The following is a 19,836-nucleotide window of genomic DNA, read 5'->3' on the forward strand; positions in this document are numbered from 1 at the left end:
TCCTTGTAAGAAGGGGATGGGACACACAGAGATGCAAGAAGGAAGGCTGCCTGGAGATGGAGGCAGAGCCTGGGGTGATGTTGTTACAAGCCATGGGATGCTGGGGGGCCCCAGACGTCAGGAGAGGAAAGGAAGGATTCTCCCCGAGAACCTCCAGCAGGAGAATGACCCCCCGGGCTACTCACCACATCTCAGTAAGGTGCTAGTTGATTACCAGTTCCTCTCCCTCTCTGATGAAAAGCTCAAACATGATGAGATTGGCTTGCCGTTTTGTCGTTCTGTCGCTCTGTCGTGTCCGACTCTTTGCGACCCCATGGACTGCAGCACACCAGGCTCCTCTGTCCTCCGCTATCCCCTGAGGTTACTCAAACTCATGTCCATTGAGTTATGATGCCATCCAACCATCTCACCTCTGTTATCCCCTTCTCCTCTTGGCTTCAATCTTTCCCAGCCTCAGGGGCTTTTCTAATGAGTCAGCTCTTCGCATCAGGTGGTCAAAGTATTCGATCATCCCTAAACGTGGACGTATCACAAATTTCCCCTTCTTTTTTTCCCTTCCTTCTACATTTTTTTCTTTTAATTAAATTTATTTTAAATTGGAGGATAACTGCTTTACAAGGTGTGTTATGTTTTCAGCCATACATCAGCATAGATCCGCCCTAGGTATACATATGTCCCCTCCCTCCAGAACCTCTGTCACCTCCCACCCCGTTCCACCCCTCTAGATTGTCACAGAGCACCGGGTTTGCCCTCCCTGCGTCATATAGTGAATTCCCACTGGCTATCTATGTTACGTATGGTAACGTATGCGTTTCAGTGCTACTCTCTCAATTCCCACCATCTCCTTCCCCTGCTGTGTCCGAAAGTCTGTTCTCTGTGTCTGCATCTCCACGGCTGCCCTGAAAACAGGTTCATCAGTACCATCTGTGTAGATTCCTTTCCTTCTTTTATTTGGAAACAATGAGTTTGGGTTGTTTTTTTTTTTTAACTTTTAAAAAGATTTATTTTTAAACTTATTTTAAAATTTATGTACAGTTAAATTCACTCTTTTGGGTATATAAGTCTCTGGGTTTTGACAAGTGCATAGAGTTGTGTAACCACCACCACAGTCATTATAAGGAACATTCCATATAACCAAAAAAGGGTTCCCGGATGGTGCGGTGGTAAAGAACCCACCTGCCAGTGCAGGAGACTCAGGAGACATGGGTTCAGTCTCTGGACTGGGAAGATCCCCTGGAGTAGGAAATGGCAGCCCACTCCTGTATTCTTGCCTGGAGAATCCCATGGACAGAGGAGCTACAGTCCATAGCGTCGCAAAGAGTCAGACACAACTGAAGCGACTTAGCATGCACACACGCACAATTATTGGCTTCCCTAGTGGCTCAGACAATAAAGAATCTGCTATAATGTGGGAGAGTTGGGTTCAATCTCTGGGTCGGGAAGATCCTCTGAAGAAGGAAATGGCAACCCGCTCCAGTATTCTTGCCTGGAGAATCCCATGGACAGAGGAGCCTGGCAGGCTATAGTCCATGGGGTCTCAAGGAGTCCCCAGATGCTTGAAGCAAAAACTGATAGATCTACAAAGAGAAATACACAAGTTGACAATTACAGTTGAAGCTTTCAATACTCTTCTTTTAATAACTGGTAGAACAAGTGGACAAAAATCAGTAAGTACTTAGAAGACTTGGAACGTTATCAACCATCCTGACCTAACTGACATTTATAAAATACTTTGCCCAATGATAGCAAAATACACATCCTTTTCAAGTTCACACAGAACATTTACCAAGATAGACAATATTCTGGGCCATTAAACAAGTCTCAGTGCATTTAAAGGGATTCAAGTCACACAAAGTATGCTCTCTTATCACAACGAAATTAAATTAGAAATTGATAACAGGAAGATCTCTGAAAATGCTCAAGTATTTGGAAACTAACACACTTCTAAATAACACATGGGTCAAAAAAGAAGTCAAAACATAAATTTGAAAGTATTCTGAACTGACTGAAAAAATAAAACACAGCATACCAAGTTTTGTGGGATTACTAGCTTTAGATGTCTTGTGGATGCTCTTTATCAAGTTGAAGAAATCCTCCTCTAGTCCCAGTCTACTGAGAGCTTGGGGTTATTTTAAAATCATGAATGGATGCTGGATTATGTCAAATGCTTTTTCCGCATTATTTGGTTATGATCGTAACGTTTTTCTTCACATGCCGATATGGTGGGTTACATTAGTTGATTTTTTAATATTGAGATAGCCTTGCATACATAGAATGTGTTCCACTTGATTGTGGTATATAATTCTTTTTTAATATTTGTTATAAATTTGATTGGTTAACGTTTCGATGAGGATTTCTCTGTGTTTGTGAAATATATTGGTCTGTAGTTTTCTCCATGCTGTCTTTGGTTTTTATATTAGGACAGTGCGTGCATGCGTGCTAAGCCGCTTCAGTCGTGTCCAGCTCTCTGTGACCCCATGGACTGTAGCCCTCCAGGCTCCTCTGTCCATGGGATTCTCCAGGCAAGAATAGTGGAGTGGGTTGCCATGCCCTCCTCCAGGGGATCTTCCCGACCCAGGGATCAAACCCGAATCTCTTATGTCTCCAGCATTGGCAGGCAGGTTCTTTACCACTAGCACCACCTGGGAAGCTCGTATCAGGGCAATACTGGCCTCATAAAATGATTTGAGAAGTATTCTCTTCTCTACTATTTTCAGGAAGCGATCGCATCATAATATTGGTGTTAACTTTTCATTAACTGCTTGGTAGAATTTTTTATTGAACCCACCTGGACCTAGAGGTTTTTTTAATGAGAGATGTGAAATTATGAAGTCAATTTCTTTAATGGTTATAAGACTTTTCAGATTATGTATTTCACCTTGGTTGAGTTTTGGTAGTCTGTGGTTTCAAGAAGTTGGTACCTTTCATTTAAATGATTGATTTATGAGTGTAAAGCTGTTCATAGTATTCCTTTATTGTGCTTTTAATGGCTGTTGGATCTATGGTGATGTCCTTGTGTCAGTCCTGATAGTGGTGATTTGTGTATTCTCCCTTTTTACGTCCTCAGTTTTTCCAGAGGCTAATTTTTTTTTTTCCTCAAAGAACCAGTTTTAGTTGCATTGATTTTCTGTATTGTTTTTCTCTTTTCAATTCCACTGATTTCTACTCTTTATCATTTCCTTCCTGCTGCTTGCTTTGGGTTTATTTTGTTCATATTTTTTTCTAGTTTCTTGAGGTAGGAATTTAGGTCACTGATTTGAGACATTCCTGTCTTCGAATGTAAGCATTTCATGCTATATATTTCCCTCTCAGTTCCAGTTTAACTGCATCCTGCAAACTTTCAATACATTTTCATTTTCAGTTCTATGTAGAGGGTTATTTTTTAAAATATTTATTATTTATTTATTTGGCTGTGCTAGGTCTTAATTGTGGCATGTGGGATTCAGTTCCTCCACCAGGGATCAAACCTGGGCCCTCTGCATTGGGAGTGCAGAGTCTTAGCCACTGGACCAGGGAGGTCCCCTAGAGGGTTATTTTTTTTAAGTGGCACTAAGATATTTGGAGGAGACAAAGACAGCTATCTACCAAACGGCATGCTCCTCCCCTAGACAGCACAGACTTGTTGCCAGGAAGTGGCTAACCAACCAGAGACTGTGTTTCCAAGTTGTCCTTGTCTCTAGTGAGACAATAAAAACAGTTCTGGCCAATGGAATGTGAGAAGTACTGTATGTCACTGCCAAGCCAATCCAGTTGAGAAATAAACATTCTTTCTTCACCCTCTCCCTTTCCAAAACAGAGGCAGGTAATGCTGAGGAAGCCTTAGAGGGTAGTGGAGCCAAAGAGAGAAAGGGCATGGTCCCTGAGTCACTGTGTGGAGGAAAGCCTCCCGCCAATCATGAACACTCACATTGGTTTGTTACATGGATGAGACAGGTGTCTTTTTGTGTTAAATTTACGATTAATAGTTTGGGCTTTCCAGGTGGCTCAGTGGTAAAGAATTCATCTACTCATGTAGGAGACACAGGAGATGTGGATTCGATCCCTGGGTCAGGAAGATCCCCTGGAGAAGGAGATGGCAATCCACTCCAGTATTCTTCCCTGGAAAATCCCAGGGACAGAGGAGCCTGGCAGGCTACAGTCCATGGGGTCACAAAGCGTTGGACATGACTGAGCATGCACACACAACTCATTAATAGTTTGAGATTTATTTGTTAGCAACAGCTAACATTTCCCTGCTGTTAATCTCAATGGTCAGCAGTAGAACTTGAAAGACACCTTCTGACAATCCATTGAGGACATGGCATCCATAAATGTACCTGAAGTTATTGATTTCATCCAGGATCAATTCTCGGGTATGGAAGGTCTTCAGTTTATTGCCTTGTTATATCTGCTATACAGAGAACACACCAAAAAAGGGAACATTTTGAACATGAGACCTGAAATCCCAGTTCAAAAGCATTTGGGAGCAATTCAGAAAACCACACAGCCCCAGAGCCATCATCTCTGACAGTGCTGGCCCAGACCTCTACTTTCCCCCCAATAATGTCTGCTGAAGACAAGTGTCTGGAGAAATGAGATCCCTGCACTGTCTCACCAGCCAGTTTCTGCTCCCTGCCTGCCCATGAGAGGCACGCAGATGCCTCAGGAAGAGCCGGTGCTCTTAGACACTGACCCCGGTCTTCTGTCTCTGTGTTTCATTTTTGTAAATCAGAGAGGACATGGCTCTGAACCGTATACAAAACATGGCCCCAAACTGCTTGTCAACATGTTTCCAGTGAAAACAAACAACTGTTCTAATTTCAGATCTCTTTGGTATCATTTGCTCTATCTTACTGCCTTCCTCTTTTTTTTTTTTTAAGCAAAACGTACTTATATTTAAAATAAAGACACTTCCCTGGGGGTCCAGTGGTTAGGACTCCCCATGCTTCCACTGCAAAGAGTGTGGGTTCTAATCCCAGGGAACTAAGATCCTGCATGCTGCACGAGGTGGCCATAAAACAGAAAAATAAAATAAAAGTTAGAAAAATAAAATAGAAAGTGAGAGGTTACATTTTTTAAAGCTAAATGTCTTCCCCACCAGGCCAAATGAGGGTGCCTCCCCCCCCTTTTTTCCTCTGCACTTCCTTTCATATTAAAGCTAGTGCATTTGAGCTCTATTAACTCCTATCCTGGTTTATAAGCTCTGATTTAGAGAACCAAATTACCCACCCGTAGCACTCAAGAAGGCACCTGTCTGTCAGATAGCTGGCATTTGATTCTTCCGGCTGCCCCCGCGCCCGTTTATTCATTCCTGGCAGGGAGAGAGCCGGAGCAGAGGAGCAATTTCATCAGCCCCTGGAATTCACAGGGCTGAGAGCGTCTTCCCCCCAGACCACGCCGCTGCCATAAATAGGCATCACATGGCTTCCTTTTATGATAAGGTCAGAGGAAACGAGTGTACAGGGAGAAGCCGTTGGGAGAGCCGAAGCTCTGAGTTCCAGGGATAAAACCTGAACAGGGCTCGTCTTCTTGCCTGGGGGCCAGACCAGTGAGGACGGGAGCCGTGGGTCACCTCCCCAGACGGCAACACCTCTGGCCACCGGAGCTCCCCTGACTCCCAGCAGCCGTCTCTGCCCTCAGCATCCTTACCCCTCAGTGAGGAGCGCCCACACTCCCCGCCCCACCTGCCCCGCCAGGCTCTGCAGGTACCCCCCTGGCTCATTTTCTGATAGAGCTGTCAGTTTTTATTGCTGATGGGAGAAATCATTTTCTCTCTTAGCGGAATGTTAATTGGCCTTTCCCAGTTCTTTGGTACAGTGAGTACATTCAGTCCCCTAGTTTTTTTCCAACCCCCCCAAAGGAAAAGTACCTTATAGAGAAGCATTCCAGAAGGACAAGGAAGGTGGTTCTCGCATGACTGCTAATTGATCATTGCTAAATCAGAGGTTAAGAAAAAAAGCTAAAGAGGAGGGCCAGGAGGTGGGGTACCTAGGCATTTCAGTAGTTGCAAGGGAGTTTTACTACCTGCATGCTCACAGCTCCAGCGCCTTCCACTGTAGAGGGCTCAGGACTCATTAGGGAGACCTGGGAAACCAGCTGGGTCGGCTTGAAACATCAATTGAGCATCTTCAAGGTGCCAGGTGCCTAGATAGACCCCAGAGACGACAAAGATGCTATCGCAGGAGACAAACCGATAAAACTGGGGACGTTGGTTTCCACATGACCAGAGCCGTGGCCAGGGTACTTTGGGATGCATAGAGCCTCAGAGTAACTTCTGGAGAAGACCACGCTGCAGCTCAGCCATATAGGTCAACTAGAGGTCAGCGGCAGGGGCACCCCAGCTGGAGGAGGCGGTCTGTGCAGCCCCTCGGTGCCTGGAACAGGGTGGTGTGGGCGAGGAGGGTAATGGCATGTGGAGGTTACGGTTACAGCAGGGCTTGGGTGCCCAAGTAGGTTTCCTCCCACAGAATTTCAAGCCCTTAAAAAATTAGTCTTATTGGGGACTTCCCTGGTGGTCCAGTGGCTGAGCCTCTGTCCTTTCAGTGCAGTGGACCCAGGTTCAATCCCTGGTCAGGAAACTGGATCCTGCGGGCCACAACTAAGACCCAGTTCAGTCAAATAAATAAATATTTAAAATTTTAAAAAAAATCTCTAATTGAGAATTTATACATTCACTGCTTAAAGAGCACAATTCAATGGTTTTAGTTTTTTTGTATATTTAAAGAGTAATATTTGTGTGTATTTACAGTCATACACCCATTGCCATAATCTAATTTTAGAACATTTTCATCACCACCAAAAGAAACCTTCCGAGTGGGATTTTGATAAGGGCCTGGACAAATGAGCCCCACATCTGTTTGGCAGCAGGGCAGAAAGGGGTTTGGAGGGGCAAGCCCAGTCCCTCCCTTCTCGAGCCCAGAAGGTAAGCAAGGAGCATTGAAGGAACTGAGCACAAGGCTAAAGATTTGTGGCAACAGCAGGTGAATTTACTCCATCTCTTCGAGTCTTCTTCCTTGACAGGAAAGGAACTAGGTTTATGAACACTCAGGCCATTTTTTACTGGCTGGCTATTTAGTGGCACTGATACAAATCAGTGTTTTTGATGACTGTTGCTCATTTACAAAGAAAAATGGACAGAGCCATACATATCACAGCAAAACCCAGAATTCTAGGGTGTCTGCAAAATGGGAGTAGTACAGCACTATTCATGTGTTTCATGCACCAAAAACCACAGCTGGTCTGTAAGCCAAAAAAGGCGGGGGCTCTGTCCTGGAAGTCCCTGGAAGGTGACCGAGGTGCAGTCACATGAACCAGGGTTGTGAGCAGGCCTTCCTCTGTGTAGCGTCGTAGATGGACCATTCAAACCCGGAGTCCTTAGCCAGGCAAGGACCAAAGAGAATGGATGCGCCTCGGCAGTGGCTTTGGGGGCAGGAGGGTCAGATCTGAGCATGATGCTATGGTAATTATGTTAGGTTTATTTGTTTTTAATTGCAAGTAAGAAACAAAAGCAAAAACAAATTAAATCAGCTTTCACAATAAAGGAAACTCAGTTCCAAAATCTTGACCAGAGAAATGTGAAAGAACTCTTCATACAAAAACACAGAAATGCATTATAAAATATGCATGCTTAGTCACTTCAGTTGTGTCCGACTCTCTGAGACCCTATGGACCATGGCCTACCACGCTCCTCTGTCCATGGGATTCTCCAGGAAAGAACACCAGAGTGAGATGCCATTTTCTTCTCCAGGGGATCTTCCAGACCCAGGGATCGAACCCACGTCTCCTGAGTCTCCTACATTGGTAAGTGGATTCTTTATCACTGAGCCACCTGGGGCACCCATAGGCTGAGTTAGCAAGCAAGCAAGGGATATCCCCAGGGAAAGAATGACGAAGCCGGAAAAACCAGAGTGGTGATCACGTGATTTGACCCCACAGCTGCCTCAGGGAGGGATGCAATCAGAGCCGGTAACTCAGGGACCCTGCTTTGGCCTTCAGATTAAGATGAGAGGTGGAGATAGGAGGTAAGATCTTCCGTTGATAGGATGTAGAGGGTTGGAACTCGGACTCCTTGCAAAGCCAGGCTCCACTGAAGGCTGATCTCTTAGTGAAGGGGTGATGAACTAAGAAAACCCAGTCTCCTTGTTAACAAGGAGATAATAAGAAGCTTGCTGTTACCGCACAGGCAAGAGCAGTCGGGGGGTTGGGGGGAGGCTTCAAAAGGATCCTTGGAAAAATCAAAACCTCACAGATATGCTATGAGTGGATTTGACATCCAGATTTGTATCGTCTGCATGGTCTCAGATTCTCATGCCAGAAGAAAAAAATTGGTCCCAGGCTGGTGATAACCCTGGACCATCTGGCAAAGCAGATGCAAAATGACTTTAGGGACTTCCCTGGCTATCCAGTGGTTAAGACCCTAGCAGAGGTCGAGGATTCAGTCCCTGGTTGGGGAACTAAGATCCCATGTGCCGAGTGGTGAGATTTAAAAAAAAAAAATTGACTGTAGAGGAGCGCTCTTACAACTCAGACAGCAGGAAGTTCTCATGGGAAAAACAAGCTCCTCCAAAGATGAGCTCACAATAGCGAATCCCAGCACAGGCGTACCCCGTTTTATTGCACTTTGCTTTATTGTGCTTCCCAGATACTGTGTTTTCTACAGGTTGAAGGTTTGTGGCAACCCGGTATCGAGCGAATCTTTCAGCACCATTTTTCCAACAGTATTTGCTCACTTCATGTCTCAGTGTCACATTGTGGTAATTCTCACATTTCAAACCTTTTCATTATGTTCATACTTGTTACCATGATCTGTGATGTTACTACTATGACTTGCTGAAGACTCGGATGATGGTTAGCATTTTTTAGCAAAGAAGTATTTTTAAATTAAGGTATGTGCCTTGCTTAAATAGCCATATTGCTGTTGCACACTTCAGAGACGATGTCATTGCTGTGCTTGAATGCTCAGTCGTGTTTGACTCTGTGACCCCATGGACTGCAGTCCACCAGGCTCCTCTGTCTATGGGATTTTCCAGGCAAGAATACTGGAGTGGGGTGCCATTTCCTTCTCCTGGGGATCTTCCTGACCGGGGGATTGACTGAACCCACGTTTCCTGTGTGTCCTGCATTGGTAGGTGGATTCTTTACCACTGAGACTATAGTATAGAGTAAACATAACTTTTATATGCACTGGGAAACCAAAGAATTCATGTGACCCATTTATTTTGGTATTTGCTTTATGGTGGTGGTCTGGAAGCAAACCCACATATCCAAGGTATACCTGTATTGATGAAGAAAGAGGTCATGCTGAATACAGCAGATGCCACAATCAGGAGGATAGAGCCGTAAGACTCTGAGACGGCAGAACAGCAGGTCCGAGAGAGACTATGTGATAAGAATGCTTATAATGACTCCAAGCCAAAATGAAAGATTCAAACGCTCAAGAAAATAATAGTACTTTATGAAAACAAGAATAGGCTGATTTGAACAATATTTATAGGTAAAATGATATGGCAACTGAGATTGGCCTCGAAATAATTTCAGAGTGGGGACTTCCCTGGTGGTCCAGTGGCTAAGACTCCATGCTCCCAATGCAGGGCGACCGGGTTCGATCCCTGGTCAGGGAACTAGATCCCACATGCTGCAACTAAGACCTAGAGCAGGCAAATAAATAAATATTTTTTAAAATCTCAGAGTGGACAGGTGTGGGAAGGCATGTATATAAAACAAGACTAGTTACGGGTTGATACTTGTGGAAGGTGAATAAGAATAAGTACATAGGGGTTTCTTATTCTATCGTCTCTAATTTTATGTTTGAAATGTCCATAATAAAAATTAAAAGCAAATGACATTAAAAGCTCCAAATAGAACTTCTAGAAATGAATAATATAAATAATGAAATTTAAAGCTCAAGACCAGTTTAATGGCAGATTGGACAGAGATGAAGAGAGAACAGATGAACTGGAAGATATTCTTAAAATATCCAGAATGCAAAGTAGAGGGGAAAAGGTAGAAAACCCTTCAAGAGAGGTTAAGAGACACAGAGGACAGACAACCACTTGTGATTTGACTGGTGATGCTGTGGCCTGACAGCTTTACTTCTAGTTTTGCTTCTCATACGTGAAAATATGAGCACTAAAGCTACATGTAAGAATGTTCATGGCAGCATTGTGTACGATAGAGAAAAGGCAGAAATAAGCTAAATATCCTTTAGTGATAGAGAAGATAGATTACATCTTAGTCATATAAAGCGGTAGAAATAAGTGAACTGCAATTATATGTGTCTCCATTAATACATAGAGTGAGATATACATATACCATATCCTCTTTATCCATTCATCGGTCAACAGACATTTAGGCTGCTTCCATGTCTTGCCTATTGTAAATAGTGCTGCTATGAACATTGGGGTGCGTGTGTATCTTTTCAAATTATAGTTTTTCCAGGTATGTGCCCAGAAGTGGAATTGCTGGATCATATGGCAACTCTATTTTGAGATAAAACTGTTTTTTAACTCCTATATTTTAAGCTTTACATTTGTGGATCACCCAATATAAGGGTCAAAGAAGGTGTCATAAGGGAAATCAGAAAATACTGAGAACTGAAAGATAACTAGATCACTCTGTACTAAACTGGAAGAATCCCACAGCAGGATTACATAGGGGGAGAGTCAGAGCTGCCAACACACACAAGAGAAACGAAGAAACTTTTCTAAACTCCAGTTGAGTGAGTTCAGTGTCCAACTCCAGAAGGAAGAAAGGGAACAGAATAAAGCAAGAAAAACAAAAATAGAAGGAAGGAAATTAGGAAATAACAAAGATAAGAACAGAAATTACAGAAAAAATAAGACCAATAAAACCACAGCTGGATCTTTGAGAAGACTGAAAAACAGGCAGATCTCTGGCAAGAGTGGCTGAGAATATAAAGGAGGGATGGAGCATGTTAGGAACGAACAAGAAGAACAGAACATAGCTAGGATCGAGATTCAGCAATAATGAGAGCTCACATTTACAAGTCAGTCTCTATACCTCATTCTATAAAGGAATATTTATTTACAATTTAGGTTGACCTACAAATCCTCTCTACAGAATCTTCTGCCTGGGTATGGTTTATACAGAATCTGCTAGGAGCCCCTGCAACTGCCATGGGCTCTCTCACCTCCACCCATTTGGTTATGCTGTTTCCTCAGCTCAGAATACCCCTTCTCTCTTACACATCTTGGAAGGTTCTGCTAAAATGCCACTCCTCTGGCTGTTCTTGTCTACCCATTATCCACTCTACTCTTCTTCCTTGCCAACAGAACCATAATTTTGCTCAGGATAATAAAATGCCCCATTTAAAATAACCACAACTACAACACTTCAGTCCCAGATTCCTCTACATCCTAGGGTGGCATGTGACACCATTTGGTCAATGAGATATAAGTAGGAGTTTGCTGGGTATGAGGCTTTCCTGGTAGCTCAGTGGGTAAAGAATCCGCCTGCAATGCAGGAGACCCTGGTTCAATTCCTGGGTTGCGAAATCCCCTGGAGAAGGGAGAGGCTACCCACTCCAGTATTCTTGCCTGCAGAATTCCATGGACAGAGGAGCCTGGCGGGCTACAGTCCATGGGGTTGTAAAGAGTCAGATACAATTAAGCAACTTTCACTTTTTGCTGGGTATATTTTTTTAAGGTTTAAAAATTCCTTCCACCCATCCATTCATCCACCACCCATCCTTTCACTCATTCACTCATCCATACACTTGTCCACCTGTCTACCCACCCACACACCTATCCATCCATCCATCCATCCATCTAACCATCCATTTCTGGCAGTCTGTAAAGTGCCAGACTTAATATTTAGGTACTTGGTACAGAAAATGAGTGATATTTGCCCCCTGCCTTTAAGCGAATACACTCTACTTGGGAAGACAGATAAGGAAACAGTCTCAATACCTTTGTGGTAAGTGCTATGCTAGAGGTAAGAGAGAAATAAAATTCTAACATATTAGTATTTTTCCTTTTCTTATTCAACCAGGGCTACCTGTTTGCCTCACGGAGGATTGTGATTTTCATAGTAGAAATATAACAAGAGAAAAAAAAAGACTCTTTTACCTTTGAGTGTTAAGATCAACTCTGAGTGTACATGAGATAATAGTCTTGAAACTGAACTTGGTTCAGAGAAGAAAGGGATTGTCTAAATTCCAGGGGCTCCCCTTTAAGAAATTATGACTGAATCTGGTGGACTTGGACCCATAACAGGGTCAGAGGACATGACTTAGGGAAGTTCCCATCAGATAGGAAGAAGCAAGAGATCAGAAGCTTGATCAGACCCTCCTCCAGGACAAAACAGCAGTGGGAAGCCCTGAGCGGAGCATGACTGCTGGGCGGTCCTGTAGGAGGACCCTGTGGCCAGACCCTGGGCTGGAGCCCGAGAACCAGGCGGATGGCCGCTCATCGGGTCCAGGACAGGCAGCCTGGTACCACCTCAACCGCACGTCTTAGAGGCAGGAATTGGAATCAGGATCCTGTCTGGGAAGGCGTGGGGAGAGGAGTGAGCCTGAGAGGAAACCTGAACCATAATGGACTTGAACTCTTGTCTTGATGTTTCTGACTTAACTCAGAAGGAGTTTTTGAAGCCTGGAGAGACTGAGCCAGCTTTGATTAGCAAGTCCACAGTGTTTAAATTTTCTTTTTTTCTGCCCTTAGCAGGAGTGGGGACTTGGGAGCAAGACAGAATCAATTATAGACCATTTTTCAGTTGCATTTCTGTGCGCCTTTGCTTACCGCATACAGACTTTATCCGGTGATGGAGGCATGCATGGGGTGCTGAGGAGCCAGACGGCTGAGGGCGGTGTCTGGGGGCGGGGGGGCACGGGCTTGCATCAGGGCGGCCACATAGGGCGCCGGGCTCAGAAGGGCCCCGTCCTTAGGGTTTCATGCTCCGTGATCGTGGTCTTGAAATGCTTGATAATTTTCCCTCTGAATCTGTGTTTTGTAAGTGAAGTCTCATGGGGCAATAGACGGCTGGGGGCTTGGGGTCGTGCCTCCCACTGCCTCCTGGGGCCAGCGACTAGACAGTTCTCAGTCACCTGCTCCCCCGCCTCACCCTGCCCACCCTGGCCTGCTGCTCCCCTCCACCCAGGGGCCAGGGACTGGGTGGTGATGGTGGGGGGGTGGCAGGGAGGCCAGCGTGTCCCTGGCACCCTCAGATCCCAGCAGGAGCCTCAGAGCACGCATCTGTCCTTGCTCAGGGCTGGGTGTGCCATGGCATGTTTAGCAGGTGGCTTGTCGGGGACCCACCCTTTACCCAGGCACCAGGTGTGCCCAAAGAAGGTGCATTTCCTTGGAGGTCCCCCTCCACCATGAGCTCGGGTACCAGGCCTGTGGGAAGGGGAGACTGCTCCCTCCCCAGTCAGGGTCAGTAGCTTCGAGAAGGGGACCCTGGCAACCTCTGCACCTTGCCTCTAGCATCCTCTTGCCTGATGGAGCATAACATTAAGTGGCAAATAAAAGCATCACGACAGGCCTCAGAAGAAAGGAAAAGGCGCTGTGTTGTTAATATCTTTAATGGCGCAATTTCCTACTTTTCTAACAAGAGGCTTGAATTTTTTTTTTTTGGCCACACCATGGGTGGCGTGTGGAACTTCCCTGACCAGGGATTGACCTGTCCCCACCTCTGCTGTGGAAGCTCGGAGTCTGAACCACTGGGCCGCCCACTGGGTCCCACAGATCCTGCAGCTGGCTCTGGCCTCATGGAAGCTTCACCTGGAGGAAGTCTGCTGGGTTTAGGCCTTCAGCTGAGCCGGCCCACCCGGTAGCAGGCCTCCTTGACAGTCAAAACTCAAAAGGCATCACCCCGCTTGGCAGGCCACCCCAACCACACAACCAAAGCGGGGCTGTGGTTTCAGGAACACAAGGTCGAGTTCTGGCCCCACCAGTGGCATCTCCAAGGACCTTTCCGTCAAATATTTCCGAATCTCCAGGAGCATCTCATTTCTTTTCAAGTACAGTTCTCTCACTCGCTCATGATTTCTGCCGTATTCCTTCTCTCCCTTCTGGGATGGCTGCCTTTGGAGCTGCCTGCAGCCCTCAAAGCCTGCCCCCCACTGAGTGTCTTGATTCCGGTCCCCACTGACAGATGAGTGATGAATAGCTCGGACATCTGCTGTGCCTGCCATGAGCCAGGGACCCCTCTGAGCACTGGACTCAGTGAGTCCTCTTATCAGCCCAACCAAGTATGCGCTGTCATACGGCCTCTTTCTACATGAGGGAACAGAGTCACAGAGGAAGCAGATCCAGTAAGGGATGGAGTTAGGATTTGAACTCAGGCAGAAATAATAACGGGCTTCCTAGGTGTGTCCCAGACGGTAAAGAATCCACCTGCAATGCAGGAGACCTGGGTTCGATCCCCTGGAGGAGGGCATGGCAACTCACTCCAGTATCCTTGCCTGGAGAATTCCGTGGACAGAGGAGCCTGGCATGCTACAGTCCACAGGGTCACAAAGAGTGGGACACGACTGAGCGACTAACATGCATGTCAGAAACGATGATAATTTAATGATAAAAGAAGTCACACCTGGGATGGCACGCTGGAAACTTGAATGCAGTAGCTGAACATGTGTTTAAACTGCCAGAAAGGAATTTTACCCGCAAAATGGACACGCTGACTCATTAACCTGATAGTGACAAGGCATCCAGTTTGGAGAGCTTAGGTGAGGTTAGCCATCCCCCTCGTGATGGCGAAGAGCAGTGGGGGACAGTCAGAATGAGGAACGTGGGGTGTCAGATGGCTGGTGGTACAAATCCATCTGGAAGCCCATATCAAACCCCTCACCAAATATTTCTGATTCTCCAGGGGCATCTCCTTTCTTTTCTGCCTCAGAGCCCTGGGATTCAGGTCACAGCAGAACTCAGGGGAGAGGCTGTGTCTCCACCATATGACACCCCCTTGCCCCAACTCTAGTCTAATAAGGCCAGTTACAGAAAGTCATAATGCTCAATCTGGTTGGTTTAGCAGCCAGGGTTAGATTTAAATTTTTAATCAAAATGTTCTGTACTTGGCCATAACTGATTTACTTGAAGGTCATCTTAATTTCTTTCAGCCCACGGGGGCTCAACTCAATTTTCAAGGTTGATTAACTCTTCCCCGCCTCTCGGTGATGGCACCCCCAGAGCCCTCTCCCCCCTCGTCTGACCCCGGGGTCCTCTCAGTTTCTCCTCCAGTGATACCTGGAGCCTTTGGTGTTTCCATCCCCCTGTGGGTTTTGATGGTCACAGCCCTTTCTAGGAACAGATAAAGATCCGTATCACCCAGGATTGGCGGTCTCCCCAGCCTGAAGCTGACTGGGAGTCTGTCCTAGTTTTACTGTCTTAAGGCAAAAGTGGGCTTGGAGCTGGCAGACACTGCCCGCTCGGGAGGACTGGCCACCATCCTCCAACGGAGCAGAGGTGACACTTTGAACGTAACTCTCTGCAAATTCAGAACGATGACATTTTGGATACAGTAGTTTCTGGGGAAGTTTCTTGCCCACATCTTGTTTAGGCACACTTTTACCTAGATATTTGCCAAAGAATCCCGGAATTAAAATTCAGTTATTTGCCAATGAAAACGTAACTTAAAAAAAAAAAATTTAACTCTGTGCTGCCTGTATGTGTATGCATACACACATACTTATTTTACGCATGCATGCATGTATAGTTAAGCCTCTTTAGGCCTCCGTTGCATGCATGCTAAGTCGCTTCAGTTGTGTCTGACTCTGTGAGACGCTATGGACTATAGCCTACCAGGCTCCTCTGTCTATGGGATTCTCCAGGCAAAAATGCTGGAGTGGGTTGTGTACCCTCCTCCAGGGGATCTTGCCAATCCAGGGACTAAACCTGCATCTTTTACGTCTACCTGCATTGGCAGGTGGGTTCTTTACCACTAGTGCCACCTGGGAAGTCCTAGTCCTCAGTTAATAGTGGAAATAGCAAAGACCAACCAAATGAGAAAAACAAGGCTATTTGTTCTGAACTTGCTGTAGCGAAGGAGTGGGCCAGTGTCACCTGCATTTTGGCAAAGACTTCAAAGCGCTTTGAAGTGGAAAAAAGGGAAGGCCTCAGGTGTGCCCTGATTGGAGGCTGTTGGCCTAGGGAAGCTGTAGGCAAGCTGACTACAAGTGGACGTCCTACGTGATTGGTTAAGCATACAGAGTTGGCTTTCTCTGATTGGTCCTAAATTGGAAGCTAGGATAAAGATTAAGAAAGCTGTTGGTTATTAATCTAAATCTGGTCATTTGGGGTCAATTGCTCTAGAATTTGCTTTTTGGCTTCTTGGATTGTCACAGGATAGGAATCTGGCTTCCTGAAATCTGATTTACAGCAGACTGGCTTCCTGGGTTGTTTATTGCAGGGCCAGTTTCCCAGGCAGGTGGAGGCAGACTGTGGGTAAAATTTCTATGTTTATATGTGGTGTGGCCATTGTCATTACATATTCAGTCTCTCATAATAATGATGTAAAATGAAATTAAATGTCTGTGTGCTCAGTTGTATCTGACTCTTTGCAACCCCATGGACTGTAGCCCACCAGGCTCCTCTGTCCGTGTGATTTCCCAGGCAAGAAAACTTGAGTGGGTTGCCATTTCCTGCTTCGGGGGATCTTCCCAACCCAGGGATTGAACCCTTATCTCTTACGTCTCCTGCACTGGCAGACGGGTTCTCTACTACTGTGCCACCTGGTTTGTCTCTCATGAGATATATTCAGTCTCTCATGATGATGATTTAGCGATTGGTCAGATAAGTCCACCCCTTCTCTCTGAAGGGCAGACCAGTCCATTCAGCAAATTTAAAAGGTGACCTTATTAATGAGCAGTGATTCATCTGATTGATTCTGTGAGATCTCCAACAACTTCACTGAACAAATCTGCAAGAATAACACAGGATCAAAATGCAGCTGCCTCACACACAGAACCAAGCTCGCGTCTGGCGATAGCGTGGAAATCCTCCATGACCTAGATTGAGAGAGAAAACCAAGACGTCTTCTCAGAAAACTGCAGGCAGCTCCTTCGTCCACCTTCCCGGACGCAGCTCCTTCGTCCACCTTCCCGGACCCAGCTCCACTGTCAGCGTCTCACCAGGCAGTGCTCCTGGATGGATTCCGAGGGAGGAGAGAAAATTCAGGCAAGGAGAAAGGTAGCTTGGTAAGGCGATTCAGAAACATGCCTGCTTTCCTCTTGAATTATTAGGACAAATAACTCTGCTTGGCAAGACTGTCCTCCCTTGTGCAGTGGCGACGAAAGCAAGGAGTTCGGGAGACTTGTCCTCAGTGTCCCGTCAGTCCTGATGGGGGAACAGAGGCGATGCTCCTGATTCTTTGGGGTCCAGCCCAGTTCAGTGCCCTTTCTCACATCAGGAGCACTTGGAGCTTTTCCTTGTGAAATTAATTCCCGATCATTTGTAACTGTGCTTTCTAAGCCCAGCACTTCCAAGGCTCTTACTTCCCCCATGCACCAGGTTTCAAACAAAGGCAAGGAAACGGACCAAGGATGTGAAGCAGGGAGGCAATGAATCTACAGCCAGGTGCTACGGAGGTGGTGTTGGACGACCTGGACTTTGCTTCTGAGAAAACAATGATTTGGGCAAAGCATTTATTTAATTTGTTTCAGATTTCTTATTGGCACAATAACATGCTATTTTGTGCCAGACAGCTGGGTGCTGAGCAAGCCAGACAGGCTCCCCACCCCATGGATCTTCCATCTACACAGAGGGAGAAGACAAGGGGGTCGGAAACTCACAGACTTGGAAAGTCCCTGCAGGAGATGAGCTGTCATCCTTGGCTTCCCTTTCCCTCACCCCACTTCTGGTCTGAAGACATCCTCTCATCTCTGTCATCAGACTCTGTCCCTCCAAGTCCACCACACAGGGGCCCCTGGGCATCCCAGGCATCTTTACCAGCCTCCTGCCTCTGCCCTCTTGCCCTGAGGGTCAGTTCTTACCATGCCAGCGAGGGAAATCCTTTTAAACATAAACCCATAGTATTCTGATCAAAACTCTCCCATGACTTTCCACCTCTCCTGGAGTAAAAGCCAGCCTTCTCACTGTGACCTGTAAGGCCATACCAAACCCAGTCCTTGCCTCACAGACTCCTACTCCCTCCTTCAGCCACTGTGATCCAGCTGCCGGTGACCCTGCGCTGAGACGGGGCAGGTTCATGCCTGTTTGGCCAGCACGGTTATTAATGGTGTCACTTCCACTCTCAGAGGCCCCCGTTTGCATGATGAATTAGATGGCCGCGCTGGCCACTCACTTGCTATCATGCTTTCTCTCCTCTGCCTGGCCTGCTCCCTCCCCGGAGAGCCGCTGCCATCAGGCACCATGCCATTTACACAGCACACTCCCCTGACCCCGGGACCCCCTCCTCCCCTGCCCTCCTCCTGCGTCTGCTTTTCCTGCCTAGACTTCTCACCACACCGGTTATTTTTCTCATCTGTTTATTGTGTCTCCCTGCCTGCCCCCTTGTGCAGGCTCTGTGAGGGCAAGGTTTTATTTTTTTTCTTTTTTCAGTTTCTATTTTATCTTTTGGCCTCACCATGTAGCATGTGGGATCTTAGTTACCCACCCAGGGATCGAACCCATGGCCCCCTGCATTGGCAGCCCAGAGTCTTAACCACTGGACTGCCCGGGAAGTCCCGAGGGCAGGGATTTTTAACGTCTTGTTCACTGCTGCTATCCCTCGTGCCTAAAACAGTGCTTAGCACACAGAGGTGTCTGAGAGAGAAACTGGATGAGAGAGGGGGTGCTACTCTGGATCTGGTGGTCGGAGGAGGCTTCTCAGGGGTTGGCACTGAGGTTAAGGTCTGTATTGGTTTCCTCTGGCGGCTATAACAAAGTACTACAAACTTAGTGACTTGAAACAACACAGATGTGGGACTTCCCTGATGGTCCAGTGGCTAAGACTCTGAGCTCCCAATGCAGAGGGCCTGGGTTCAATCCCTAGTCAGGGAATTAGATCCCATATGCCACAACTAAGAGTTCATATGCAGCAACTAAAGATCTTGCATGCCACTACTAAGACAGTGAAGTCAAATAAATACATACAAATTTAAAAAAAAACAACATAGATATATTATCTGATGGTTCTGGGGGTTAGAAGTCCAAGATGCATCTCACTGCGCTAAAATCAAGGTATTGGCAGATACGCACTCCTTTCTGGAGGCTCCAGGAGAGAATAAGCATCTTTGCCTTTTCCAGCTTCTATAGGTCACTCATATTTCTTGGCTCCTGGCACCTGCTTCCATCTTCAAAGCTTGCGATGGTCAGTCAAGACTTTCTCACAATGCCATCTCTCAGTGCTGAATCCTCTGCCTTTCTCCGCCCCATTTTGTTCTTCAGTCACTCAGTCGTGTCTAGCTCTTTCCGACCCCATGGACTGCAGCACATCAGGCTTCATGTCCTTCACTCTCTCCCGGAGTTTGCTCAAACTTAAGTCCATTGAGTCGGTGATGTCATCCAACCATCTCAACCACTGTCGCCCCCTTCTCCTCCTACCTTCTGTCTTTCCCAGCATCAGGGTCTTTTCCAATGAGTTGGCTCTTTATATCAGGTGGCCAAAATATTGGAGCTTCAACTTCAGCATCATTCCTTTCAATGAATATTCAAAGTTGAATTCCTTTAGGATTGACTGGTTTGATCTCCTTGCAGTCCAAGGGACTCTCAAGAGTTTTCTCCAACACCACAGTTCAAAGGCATCAATTCTTTAGTGCTCAGCTTTCTTTATGGTCCAACTCTCCCACCGGTCCATGATTACTGGAAAAACCATAGCTTTGACTACACGGACTTTTGTAGGAAAGTAATGTCTCTGCTTTTTAATATGCTGTCTAGGTTTGTTGTTGTTTTTCTTCCAAGG

General features: G+C 46.2%; 1 non-coding gene across 1 annotated transcript; it reads left to right on the top strand.

Annotated features, from left to right (window-relative positions):
* The first annotated feature begins 18,862 nt into the window (after nt 1-18,862).
* TRNAG-CCC (transfer RNA glycine (anticodon CCC)) lies at nt 18,863-18,935 on the top strand. Its single transcript has one exon. It is a non-coding gene; the product is annotated as a tRNA-Gly (tRNA).
* The last annotated feature ends 901 nt before the right edge of the window (nt 18,936-19,836 follow it).

The sequence above is a fragment of the Giraffa tippelskirchi genome, chromosome 4 (assembly GCF_054371585.1).
Source record: "Giraffa tippelskirchi isolate mGirTip1 chromosome 4, T2T-mGirTip1v1.2.pri, whole genome shotgun sequence".
Classification (NCBI taxonomy): domain Eukaryota; kingdom Metazoa; phylum Chordata; class Mammalia; order Artiodactyla; family Giraffidae; genus Giraffa; species Giraffa tippelskirchi.